The sequence below is a fragment of the Meriones unguiculatus genome, chromosome 5 (genome assembly GCF_030254825.1).
Source record: "Meriones unguiculatus strain TT.TT164.6M chromosome 5, Bangor_MerUng_6.1, whole genome shotgun sequence".
Classification (NCBI taxonomy): domain Eukaryota; kingdom Metazoa; phylum Chordata; class Mammalia; order Rodentia; family Muridae; genus Meriones; species Meriones unguiculatus.
In genome coordinates this window covers 126,234,988-126,247,432 of record NC_083353.1, presented here as the reverse complement: position 1 = coordinate 126,247,432, position 12,445 = coordinate 126,234,988, and positions in this window count along the sequence as shown.

Sequence of the window (12,445 nt, the reverse complement as noted above, 5' to 3'; positions counted from 1 at the left end):
ATATAAATTCTCACTTAAGGTATCTATAAAGTGATTTTCCCTTTTGTTTCTATGAAATGAAAACTGTATATCTTCTTTGAAAATTTCATTAAGGGATGCCATTCATAAAAAGATTCAATTAAGTATATGAAACTTTGCCCACTGGGGCCTGTTCTGTTCTTTTCTAAGACAATGTAAGCCTATTTTTGTTCTAAGCTTATCTCTGGAGCAAAAATTGAAAAGATTGAATTTCATTAAGAAAAATAACTGTGTTCTCACAATCAGAATCTCAGGGTCCTGTGTGAACTCCCCAGGGCATAGGCTGAGAAAGAGACTGCCCATATGTGCTTGCTCTGTCTCTCTGTGTTGTCTCCTCTATCTCTTTTCTCTCTCTCTCTCTCTCTCACACACACACATACACACATATTAAGCCTCCTATATTCCCACTTTTGTTTGAGATGATGCTGAGGGGTTTAGTAATAATTTTCATTTACTTGTTGAAATTTTCATACATGTGTGCAGAGCGTCTTGATCATATCCATCCACCGCTAGCTCATTCCAATACCCTACAGTGCTCCAACTATGTCACCCTACCAACTTAGCGAAATTCCAGTGATCATTAGTTTTCGACAATGGATCCAGAAGAGGTACTGCCCTGACCCATGGTTGATCCACTAGGAACCATGGCTACAGCCTCAGGCTGTACCTGAGCAATCCCACTGACCCGCCACTCTCAAGAAATAAACTCCCCAGCTGTCTTTGCATCCGGGACTCCTCTAGCCAGCTTTCTCTATTGAAGTCCCTCTTGCAAGACCAATAGGCAGCCCACACTCTGTAGAATGGCCCCAAATGATGAGTCTCATAAGAACTTCCAAAAGCAATTTGTGCTTTGCGAAGTACAAATTTTTGAAGAAATTTTTATACTGGTCATGGAATCTCTATAATGTTTGCCTGTATGTCCCATGAGTTATGAGACGTTGGGCAAACATTAGCCCAATGAAGGGGCTGAGTTCTTTTACTCACTCTCTTTACACAGCACTTTCCATGTATCCTTGCATCCTGTCAAAACCATGCACAGTAGAAATAGGACCGTCATTTGGGTTTATCTATAAATACATTTCCTTGGTAGTCATTTATTAGTACTGGGCTATAGACAGGTTTCATCAAAATTGTTGATTCTGTCTGGCAATAGTGGTACATGACTTTGATCCCAGCACTAGGGAGATGCAAGCTGGCAGAGTCTCTGAGTCCAAGGCCAGACTGGATAACAAAGTGAGTTCCAGATCATCCAAAGCCATACAGAAAAACCCTGTCTCAAAAAAAAACAAACAACCAAAAAAAAAATGTTAATTCTGTTTTACCACTGGGTCATTTACAGATCATGATTCAAGAAAGCCTAGAGAAGCCAGGCGTGGTAGCTTGTGCCTGTTATCTTGTCCTCAAGAGGCTGAGGCAGGAGGACCATTGTGGGTTCAAAACCAATGTGGGCGATAAAGTGAGTTCAGAAAGTCTACTATAAAATATAGGAAAGTAACTTAACAACAAAACAAGAACTCCTTTGGGAGATCCTGACCCACATCCTGAGTTTAAGAACTAACAAAAGATGAGCACCATGTATTTTCTCTCATACATAGAAGCTTTAAAAATAATAAGTCAAGGGACTAGAGATAGAGATGGCTCAGTAGTTAAGAGCACTGACTGTTCTCCTGGAGACCAGAGTTCAATACTAGAAGTGACATCACAACTCACAACCATCTGTAACTCCAGTTTCAGGGATCCATCACCCTCTTCTGGCCTTCATGGTATACAGACAAACATTCAGGAAAAACAATACATGAACACATAAGATAAAACTGAGTAAATCTTTAAAAAAATATATTTTAATAAAAATTAGCTTAGTAGTAAAAAGGCTGAGTATCAGAGTACGAAGCTGCTGTGGAGAAACTATATGGTGGAAGAGGGTGTCTGCATCTCTAGCCCCTTTTTACTTCACATTTTGAGACAGGGTAATGGTAAATTACCCAGGCTGCCCTTTAACTCATGATCCTCAGCCTCAGCTGAGATCACAGGCCTGCACCATCCTCGGGTGTTTTAATTTTCAATGTATAGTACATAGCAAGAAGGTGGAGATAAACAAAGCCTGCATTCGTATTGAGTAACAGCTTTAGTGGGATTTAAAATGGCTCCCAGGTCTGTTGAGTCTCTGTGAGCACTCATTCCTCCATGGCTCAAATCACTGTCGTATATTCAGATTGAAATCAACCATTACACCGGTTATGGTGTCCACTCTAAAACTGTGCAAAGGTCCCTCCCAGACTCCCTGCTGCTGCAGGTTGGATTTATGTGAATACTGGAGTGGCTACACTGTGGCATGAAGACTGGAAGCAGCAGAGAGCACGCTGAGAAACAGCTGAGGCAGCTCCTCAAGGGCACCCATGGGTGACACAGGTCTCTCTGAGGCCAGAATGTCTCTAAAGAATTGTGTGGTGCCTCTGAGGTAGCTCAGTGGGTAAAGGTGCTTGCTGCCAACATGAGTTTGATCCCAGGCACCCACATGGTGGAAGAAGAGAACCATTTTCATAAGTTGTCCTCTGACCTCTATATGCATGCTGTGGCAAAGACACACACATACACACACTCACACACACAAAATAAATCATTGTTTCAAAGCATCGTTTGAAAGTAGGAAGAGGGACTTGGGTCTTCATTCCAGGCCTCAGCTTGTCTCTGGATAAAGGCCTATACTTGTCAGAGTGGTTTCCTTCGTGGGAAGGAGCATATGCCTCAGTCCTAGAAGGAACTGTGGGTTCAGATTACCACACACACTTCACCTGCTTTCAGAAGAAAGAAAGACGGCAAGAATTCAACTCCCGCATTTCTCAGGAGAGAGCTCTTGGGGGAGGGGGTATTTTTTTTTATTGTTTTGTTTTGTTGAGGTAAATAAAAGCTCATGATTTTATTTTATTGTCTTCATAACAAAATCGCCTTAGAACTGGATCATTTGGCCCTTCCTCTTCTTTTCACTGCCCAGTTCGAAACTGCTTACATCTCTTGATAGCCAGCACTGTCTTAGGTCTGCAGCTGGGCTCAAAACACTCAAGTCTCAGCACGACCTTCTTTGTAGTTTTAGCCTTTTTGTGGAAAATAGACTTAGTGGCTGCCCACCACAGCCACTCTGTTTCCTGTCATAACATGGCTTCCCCCGGGGCAAACAAAGGGTCCTGGCCTTTTCTTGTCCTGTGTCACTTTCTAGGGCTGGTGCTGGCCTAGGAGTGGTCACCAGCTCGTGAAGAAGCGAGCCCTCAGGTTTTAAGCTGCCAGACAGAGCACATTACCCCCTTCTGGCTCCTCCCAACCCAAGCTCTAGATGTTTGCAGAATGATTCACCATCAAAATGAAATGTGAATTTCCATGTGGAATTATTCCTAGTCCCTTAAATGGCATTTCTTGAGGGCTCTGTCTACAGTTTTGATTAATCAAAATAAATCGTCCAAAAACAACTAGCCATTTGTGTGTATAAATGCTTGTAATCAGCAAGTGTATTTCTCCCTTAGCAATGTCTTCTTTGGTAAGATCAAAAAGACTTCCTGATCCCATAACAATTACACCCACAGCTCCTTCTCAGAGAATTAATTACAATAAGCAACCATCAGTCATCCCCCGCCTCCCCCAGGAGCCAAGAGATGTTACCCTTTTCTCTCACTTGCCTGAACTAAGCAGATCAGCCACTGCAGCAGGAGACTCCCTACCCACCCCCCGTCAGTCAGCTGGGCACATCAGCTGCCTCAGACAGCATCCAGTGACTGGAGTGCCTAGTGTAAAGTTGCTGTGCCCTTGGACTCAAACCCTTGCCTTATTTCTGCTTCTGCTGCTTTCCACTTCTGATACAGGACTTTTCACCGTGTCTAACAGTCCTACCGCCTTGACTATTAAAATAGGTAGGATATCCTCTCCATCCCAAGTAATCACAAAATGACACAGATGTGACCCACGTAGTGGGGTCCTTCCTTATCAACACATGTACAACTCAAGGCAAACACTTTCTTTATGGGCGTGTGTGTGTGGCTGAGTTTCTGTGTATCATGTGTGCTTGGGCACCCATGAAGACTAGAAGAGAGCATCAGATCCCCCAGAACTATAGTTACAGGCAGCAGTGAGCCGCCACAATCGAGTGCTGGGAACTGAACCCAGGTCACCTGGAAGGACAAGAAGCACTCTCTAAGTTCTGAGTCATCTTCTCAGCACGTAGCGCTTTGTTAAATCTGTGGTTCAGACACGTCACCGTGTGTGTGACACACTTGTGATAGTGAAAACACCTTCTCAGGTTCCACACTCCATGGCAAATGTTGTGATTCTCCCAAGGCTCTACCAAGTGCGTAAGTTTTTATTCCTGTTTCAGAAGGGAGGGATGTGACCTCAGAAGATGATGTCCCAGTGGGCACACAAAAGCCTTTTCTGCCTCTCGCTCTGGTCCCCTTCTCTTTTTTGAAACAGCCCAAAAGTTAGCCGTAAATGAGAAACAATATTTTCCTTATAACCTTATGTTCTTTTAATTGCTTATAAATGACTGTGGGGTTTTTTTCCCCTCTTGAGACAGACGCTCGTGAATCCCAGGCTAGCCATGAGCCAATGCATGTATAAACATGGTTGTCACTATGTAGCCAAAGCTGACCATGAACTCATGGTCCTCCTGGTCCTACCTCCCAAGTGCCAGGGTCTCAGGTGGGCATCAGCACACCCACCTTTTAGTTGATATTTTTACCATTCTCCAGCACAGTCCGTCGACAGATTTCATACATGTGTGGGCTTGCACATATAAGGTACTAAGATTCACCCACAAGCGCTTTGTAAATGTTATTCAGCAGTCTCCACTAATGCTATCTCCACTAATGCTACCCAAGCACACACAGCATGCTGCCGTGCTCCTTTAAGGGTGTGTAGGAGAACTTTCCAGCCAGTATTGTTGGGATTAACAGAGAGAGGGGTGTGGACTTTTTTATGCAATATTTCATTGCATACAACAATCTGGAGGAAGCAAGAACTGTTTCACACAACAGGACTAAATCCCACAAATCTAATGGTCAGTTAGCAGTGCCAGGATACCTGGTCCCCAGATCTGTGCAACAATAAGAATAATGCTCAGGTAACAGAGAGGACCTCTTCTACGGTGGCGTTTAAATAAACTCAAAAGCAAGCACGCTTCCTCTTGTGTTCAGTTAAGGTTCTAATTACTGCACACATCCTCAGCTGTACGTCTGCGCAGGCTGCCTGGGAGTGGGGCTCAGCACCACTGGTGAGTGCTGCCCCAGGATTCCTGGGTTCCCCGCTGGTTAGCCATCCTCCTCAGTCTGTCTCCTCTTCTCTTCCCATACATGGCGACACTGACTGATGAGACCAGATTTTAGCGGATCTCAGAAACTCGTTTTCCATTTCTTAATTGCAATGGGAACCATAACACAAATGCAGCAAGGCAGTTTGCCATTCCAACCTAAAACACAGACGGATGGCACACAAATCCTTCTTTCAAACATTCACTGTGGTGTGCCTTTGATCTCAACATTCTCCGTTTTAAATGCACACTGAACTTCATTGTATAATTTTAGAGCTTTACTAAGGATGAGATCTTACCACAAACTGGAGTCCTTGATATTTACCCTCTTGTTCTTGATAGTTCGCTTTCAGGGTCAAAAACAACACTAATTCAAGTCGACATTTTATTAAATGATACGATGACATTCCAAATCCTCTCTAGTCTCAACTGCCACTCCCCCCACCCTAAGCTTTGATTAGTCTGACCCACCAGAACCATAGCAACTAGGAATGACCCACGCTAACGAGAAACAAGCTGCTTGATGACTTTTCCAAAGGCCAGAAATAATCCCTGTGCAAAATTAGCAATACAAATACTTCCTGTTGCAAGTTTCCTTTTTGGTTTGGCTTGGTTTAGTTTGGTGGTGAGAGAGGAGTGTGCATGCGTGCGTGTGTGTGTGTGTGTGTGTGTGTGTTCCTGTATGTGCACATGTGTGAGGAAGCTCGTGGAAGCAAGATGATCCACCTTAGTTTTCTGAGACAGGACCTGTCACTGAACCTGGAGATCACCAATGTGGCTCACTTGGCTGGTCAGCATTCCCTACAGCGCCTTCTGCCTCTGCCTCCCTCTCCAATTCTGGGATTGTAGGCACACACCCCACACACATGCTGGGCATCCAAACTTAGGTTTCCGTGCGTTCACAGCCAGCACTTCACCAGAGTCATCTGCCCAGCCCCCACTGTTTTTAAACCTTACAATCAACTACATACAGTACAAAGCACTATCAAGTAATTATCATTTTTCCACAAAATACATGTCTCCATCAACAATGGAACAATTCAGAATTATAACATATAATGAAAAGCAGACAGACAAGTTTCCCAGTGTTCAGATTCCTGGCATGTTTCGCTTTGACATTAAAGGCCAGTAAGTCAGTATTCACAGGCATTCTGTGTTTTCCTTTTTATAATAAATACAGCTATGGTAAATATGAGTGTGCACATCTCTATGGTAGGATACGGGGCTCTCTGGGTATATAGCCAGGAGTGAAGTTGCTGGGCTATATGGTAGTTTCTTTCGAATTTTTTGAAGAACCTCCAAACTGACTTCCATAAGGTCTGAATTAGTTTGCATTAAATTGTGTACTCACATTTCTGATAAAGTCATTGCTGATGAAGTGCCCCACAATAATCCTGGACCCCAAAATAGGGACTTTAAAGAGATGTTTAAGTTAAAATGAAGACTCTGGCCTTGAGAGTTGGAGAGACACTCAATGGATAAGCACACTTATACAGCAAGCATGAAGACCTAAGTTCAAATCTCCAGTGCCCATGTAAAAAAGTCACTGGGAATAAACACACACACACACACCCCAGCACTGGGTAGAACAGGAAGACAGATCTCAGGAGCACACTGGCTAGCTACCATAGCCAAAATGGTGAGCTTCGGTTTCATGAGAGACTGTCTCATGAAAGAGAGAGCAATAATGGATGACACAGTGTCCTCCTCTGGCCTTCACACGACAGCATACTGGAGCCCGCCTCGAAGTGCTTATTTGCACACCTTCAAGCATACACTACACACATGCGCACACACACACACAATTTTGCCTAGACAAACGACAGTACAAACCTATAATCCTAGCACTTGGAAGTAGAGGCAGAAGGATCAGGAGTTCAAAATCAACCTTGACAATGTAATGTGTTTGAGCCTAGCCTGAGCTACCCCACCTCAAATAAAAAGAAAAGAAAAAGAAGAAAGAAAAAAGAAAGAAATCTGGCCTAAATAATTTCTAAGTTGATTTTATTTGGCTTTCCAAATTTAAGTCTTTATGTTTAATTGTTATTACAATCAATCCAAAAATGCAAGTTTCTGCCTCCATTTTAATAACTGTAATTCTCAGGGTAGATATCCTATGCTAGCAAAGTAAAAATCTACATCAGGAAAAAACTTTCAGAAGTGGTGCACACCCTTAATCCCACCCAGCACTAGCTGGGGAAACGGCAGGAGGATCTCAGTGAACTGAAGTCCAGCCTGGGCTACGTAGCAAGTTCCAGGTCAGCCTGTGTTACATAGTGAGATCTTGTAAAAAAAAAAAAAAAAAAAGTTTAAAGAAAAATAAAAACAAAAACAAGTAAATTATACCTCATTCTTTCATAAAGAGAAAAAAAAATCTCCAATTTAAGATCATTCAGAACAAATTCTCTTGTAATGGTTCAAAATCTTTAACCAATGAAAATGTACGGACTTAGGACTCATCCTTTCTAATAAACATATGATATAGTCACTGGTAACTTTTTTAATATTTAGATCCCCCAAACTGCTTTAATTACTGAAAACTGTGTGGGAGGAGAACCTTGTAAGTCTGGCTGTTCCTCTGGAAATGACTATGACCCACAGGGCCATGCTTCTTCCTCTGAGTGACAAGGATTGCTATGGCAGCCCTCCATCTGCTTCCCACTACTTTCACAGGCTTTTCAAATTAAGCTTACATATGTCAGTGTTCCAGGATTAGCTCTGTGTATGCATATACCATATGGCTCATTGACAGAGTTGATTATGCCAATAATATTAGGGAAATATTTAAATGCCATGTCTGTTACATTTTTAAAAAATGTAATGTAAAATGAGAATGAAGCTGGCATGGGATACACTCTTGCTAGAAATTCATTCATAATTGATATACTCTCATGTTTTGTTTTGTGAGACAAAGCCTCATGTAGCACAGGCTAGCCTCACATTTACTGGGTAGCCAAGCAATGAACCCTGACCCTCCTGATTCTACCTGGCAAGTGCTGGGATTATAGATACAAGCCACCATATTCAGCTCAGATTCGATCCTGAAGCCGATTACCACAGGCTTCTCCTGGAGCTCTAAAACATAAGGTGACTTAAATTCTATGAATATTCTAAACTGAATATCTTTGAGTTTAAAAAGTATGCAACCTGCAGAGATAGCCTGAGGTTCCCAGCAAAACTATGCATTCGTGTCCTTGATAGCTGAATTGCGTCCCTTAAAATGCAAAATTCACATGCAGCAAGAAGCAACTATAATTCAAGCAAATTTGGAAACTCTACTCACTGTCAAAGCCTATTTGTGCTACTAGAGATGGTCTTTGGAAATTATGAATCCATAAGAGGTGCCCTGAATTGTTTCCTAAGGTTAAGCCTTCGACCATGATTTATTCTTCTGCCATATCTGAGGATGACCTCCAGCCATAGGGTCTGGAAGAGGAAAAGCCAACAGAGAGCTCTTACCCTTAGCCACCAAAACACTGACACTGAGGAAGGCAGACATATTAATGGCTACATTTCCTGTTTCAAAAACTACTCATTTAAGGATGATTTCTTGAAGCTGCAGGAACTAATTTTAGATGACACTGCTAAATGGATTTTTCTCCCAAGTACACTGGTCTGCCTTACATCTAGAAAAAGAATGTGTGCATGTCGTGACCCTGAAGAGCTGCCCTGCTGTAATCCCCTCCAACACGCTAACTTGACCTTGTGCCCCACATCTCCTGGGTTTGCTTCCATCAACTTAGGCCATTGAAAGGTCTGGTAGAAACACTCACATCTGGGCTCTGTCCATGTTCATTTCCCTAGCCAAGAGCAGAACTCTGAGAAACTAGGATAAATATGTTTCCATCTGGGGTTCTGTCAAAAAAAAAGGTAGATATGGGTAAACAAAAATGGAGCAAATGCTTTACAAGTTGGGCAAAGAGATCAATAGCAGAAGGACATTATCTAAAGCAGGCACAAACACGGAAGGCCAGAAATAAATTTACTTTTGAACCAGGCGCTGTGGAGCATGCCTGTAATCCCAGCACTCAGGAAGCAGACGCAGGGTCTCTGTGAGTTTGAGACAAGTGAATCCAGAACAGCTGAGGCTACACAGAGAAACCCTTTCTCAAAAAAAAAAAAAAAAGCAACAAACAAACAATATATATATACATATTTTTTATATATGTTTGAGATGACAGATGCCCTCACGCATTCTTAATGTTGCTTGGATCTCTGACTTCTTTGACTAAGCAGTAAAACACTGCAGAACCTTCCTCCAGTATTTCTGCACAAGGGGCCACATTGCACACATTAACATATACCCCGCACTCCTCTGTTATGGCGCAAAGAACATACCACATGCATGCTTCTGCTGCTGTGATGAAATACCCTGAAGAAGAGCAGCTTGGAGGAAGGAGGGACTGTCTGTCTTAGAGTCCAGCCTACAGTCCATTACTGGGTAAAAGTGAAGGCAGGAAGTGCCAGCAGCTAGTGAGATCACATGCAATCAGGAACAGAGAGAGATGATGCTCCTGCGCTGTCTACTTGCTTGTTTGCAGCTCAGCCAGCTTTCTGAAGCTAGGGGAGGGTCACAAGTGATGGGACAGCCTGGACTCAAGACAAAAATAAGGCAAAACAGTGCAGTTAAAATATTTGCCTTAATTCCATGGGCTTCAAGGACTCCTGATGCACCAGGTTGAGAATCCCGTGGTACCACAAACAAAACAAGAAAGAGCAAAGCCACACAGGTCCTCCATCATTTTCATGTCTTTCCACGCTTGATTTCAACTTGTGACTTAGACCCCACATGCCTATGATGAAAGTGGTATTACATGCCTTAATAGAATACTTTCAATAACTCTTATATAGTATTATGGTGATTAGTACTAAATCACAAAACTATTTATTCTGAAATCAGCATTCTGAACCACTGTGTAACTCATCCTCGCACTGCCTAAACAACTGGCAAGAAGCAGCCTGAAGGAGGAAGGCAGCTTTATTTTAGATCAGTTTGTGGTTCATCCTGGTAGGAAAGGCATGGATGCAAGTTGTACTGGCTGGCTTTGTGTCAATCTCACACAAGCTAGGATCATGAGAGAAATGACTGAGGAAATGCCTTCATGAGATCCCACTGCAAGGTATTTTCTCAACTAGTGATCAATAGGGGAGAGCCTAGTCCATGGTGGATGATGCCAACCCTGGGCTGGTGGGTTCTATAAGCAAGCAGGCTGAGCAAGCCCTGGGGAGCAAGCCAGTAAGCAGCATCCTCCACAGCCTCTATTAGCTCCTGCCTATAGGTTCCTGTCCCGATTGACTTCCTTTAGTGATGAACAGTGCTGCGGACACTAAGCAGAATAAACCCTTTCATCCCCAACTTGCTTTTGGGTCATGGTCTTTCATTGCAGCAATAGGAATCCTAAGACAGAAATGCTTCCACAGTCACTGGAATGTGCTTCTGAGAGCCACCTCCCCTTGTTCACCTCATTCCTGGTGAAACAAGAAGCAGAGAACACACAGGAACTAAAAGCCTGGCCATCAAACCTCAGGGCCTACTATCCCTGTAGCTTACTTCTCCCAGCAAAGTTTCAACTTCTAAAAGTTCCACAACATCCAAAAGGAAAACAGTGCCACCAAAAAACAGTGGTCAGTGAGTGTTCACACGTGCTACCCTGCGGGGGACATTGCATATTCAACAGCCAATACACTTTATAAAGTAGGATTGCTTTCAGTTTTGACATCTATGAACTGCACAGTCTTAGCTTTGATCTGTACACTTGAGTTTCGGAGCACTTTTTTGTTGTTTTTATTGATGTGTATGTGTGTTTCCATGTATATCATGTGTGTGAAAGTGCCCAGAGAGGCAAGAAGTGTAAGACAGCTTGGAGATGAAGTTACAGGTGTTGTGAACTGCCTGAAATGGGTGGTTGAGAACCGTACTGGCAAATGCTCTGAACCACTGAACCATTTTTCCAGCCTCTTATAACATCTTAACAATGTCTAGTTTCAGAAAGAAAAATCACACTGGGCACAGAATATGGTTTTTCTGAGCTGTCCTGGACAACGGCCCAAAGCCTGAACTTAACACAGCTTTCTACAGTCAAAGCAATTAATTACTCTTATTATGCAATAAAACGCTCTTTGACTCTCTGTGGAAAGTGCCCTAACATTACCCCTTCAACCAAGCTGGACAGTGGTATAAGAAAAAGATAAGTAATAAAACCCGGGGCAGGGAAGAAAATGTTGGAAACCAGATAAATTATAGGGGAAAATTTGAATTCAGAAAAGATGGGGTAAGTGATGCTAGTATCACCGTGTGCTCTCAATAAAGGCAAGAAACTGTAATTCTTCAGTGTTTCAAGAAACTGTAATTCTTTGGTATCTCAAGGAGCGTACCAACCAAGTGAAAAAGTCATTGTGTGTGAGGAACAAAACTGTTCTGAAAGTAAAGAAGGGCTCAACATATGGAGTGAGGAGCTGCCTAAGAAACATGGTATGACATAGGTGTCACCAGAGAAAGAGCCAAAAAGCTTGCAGAAGTCAGAAAATAAAAAAGTTCCTGGGAAACATAGTGGAGGCTTTCATGGGGCATTTCCTCCCAGGACATGAAGTGAGAGTGAGCAAGAATGTAAATTCAGTATGTTGCCATAGAAGCATTTTGTCCAGCACAAGGAGTACACTGCACGGGACTGGTGAGGTGGCTCGGATGTTAAGAGCGTTCGATGCTCCCTCAAAGGCCTGGAATGGGGTTCCCAGCATCTATACCAGGAATCTCCAAATACTTATATACACAGCTTCGGGGATCCAGCACCCCTTCTGGCCTCTGTAGGTACTGCATGTAACATACATACATACATACAAAGATACATACACACATACATGCCTATAAATAAAAATAAAATAAATCTTAAAGAACAAATCAAGACAAGAGCAGACTGCATTGCACATTGACAAACAGTAGACAAAAGAACCACGCTCTCCACATCAAGAGCACTAACTGCTTAGAAGGAACTTGGTGAAGGGATGGCTCAGCAGTCAAGAGCACCTGCTGTTCTGCAGAGGATCTGGGTTAAGTTCCCAGCACCCACATGACAGCTCACAACTATCCATACGTACATATAAGGTGCACGTACATACATGCAGGTAAAATACTCAAAT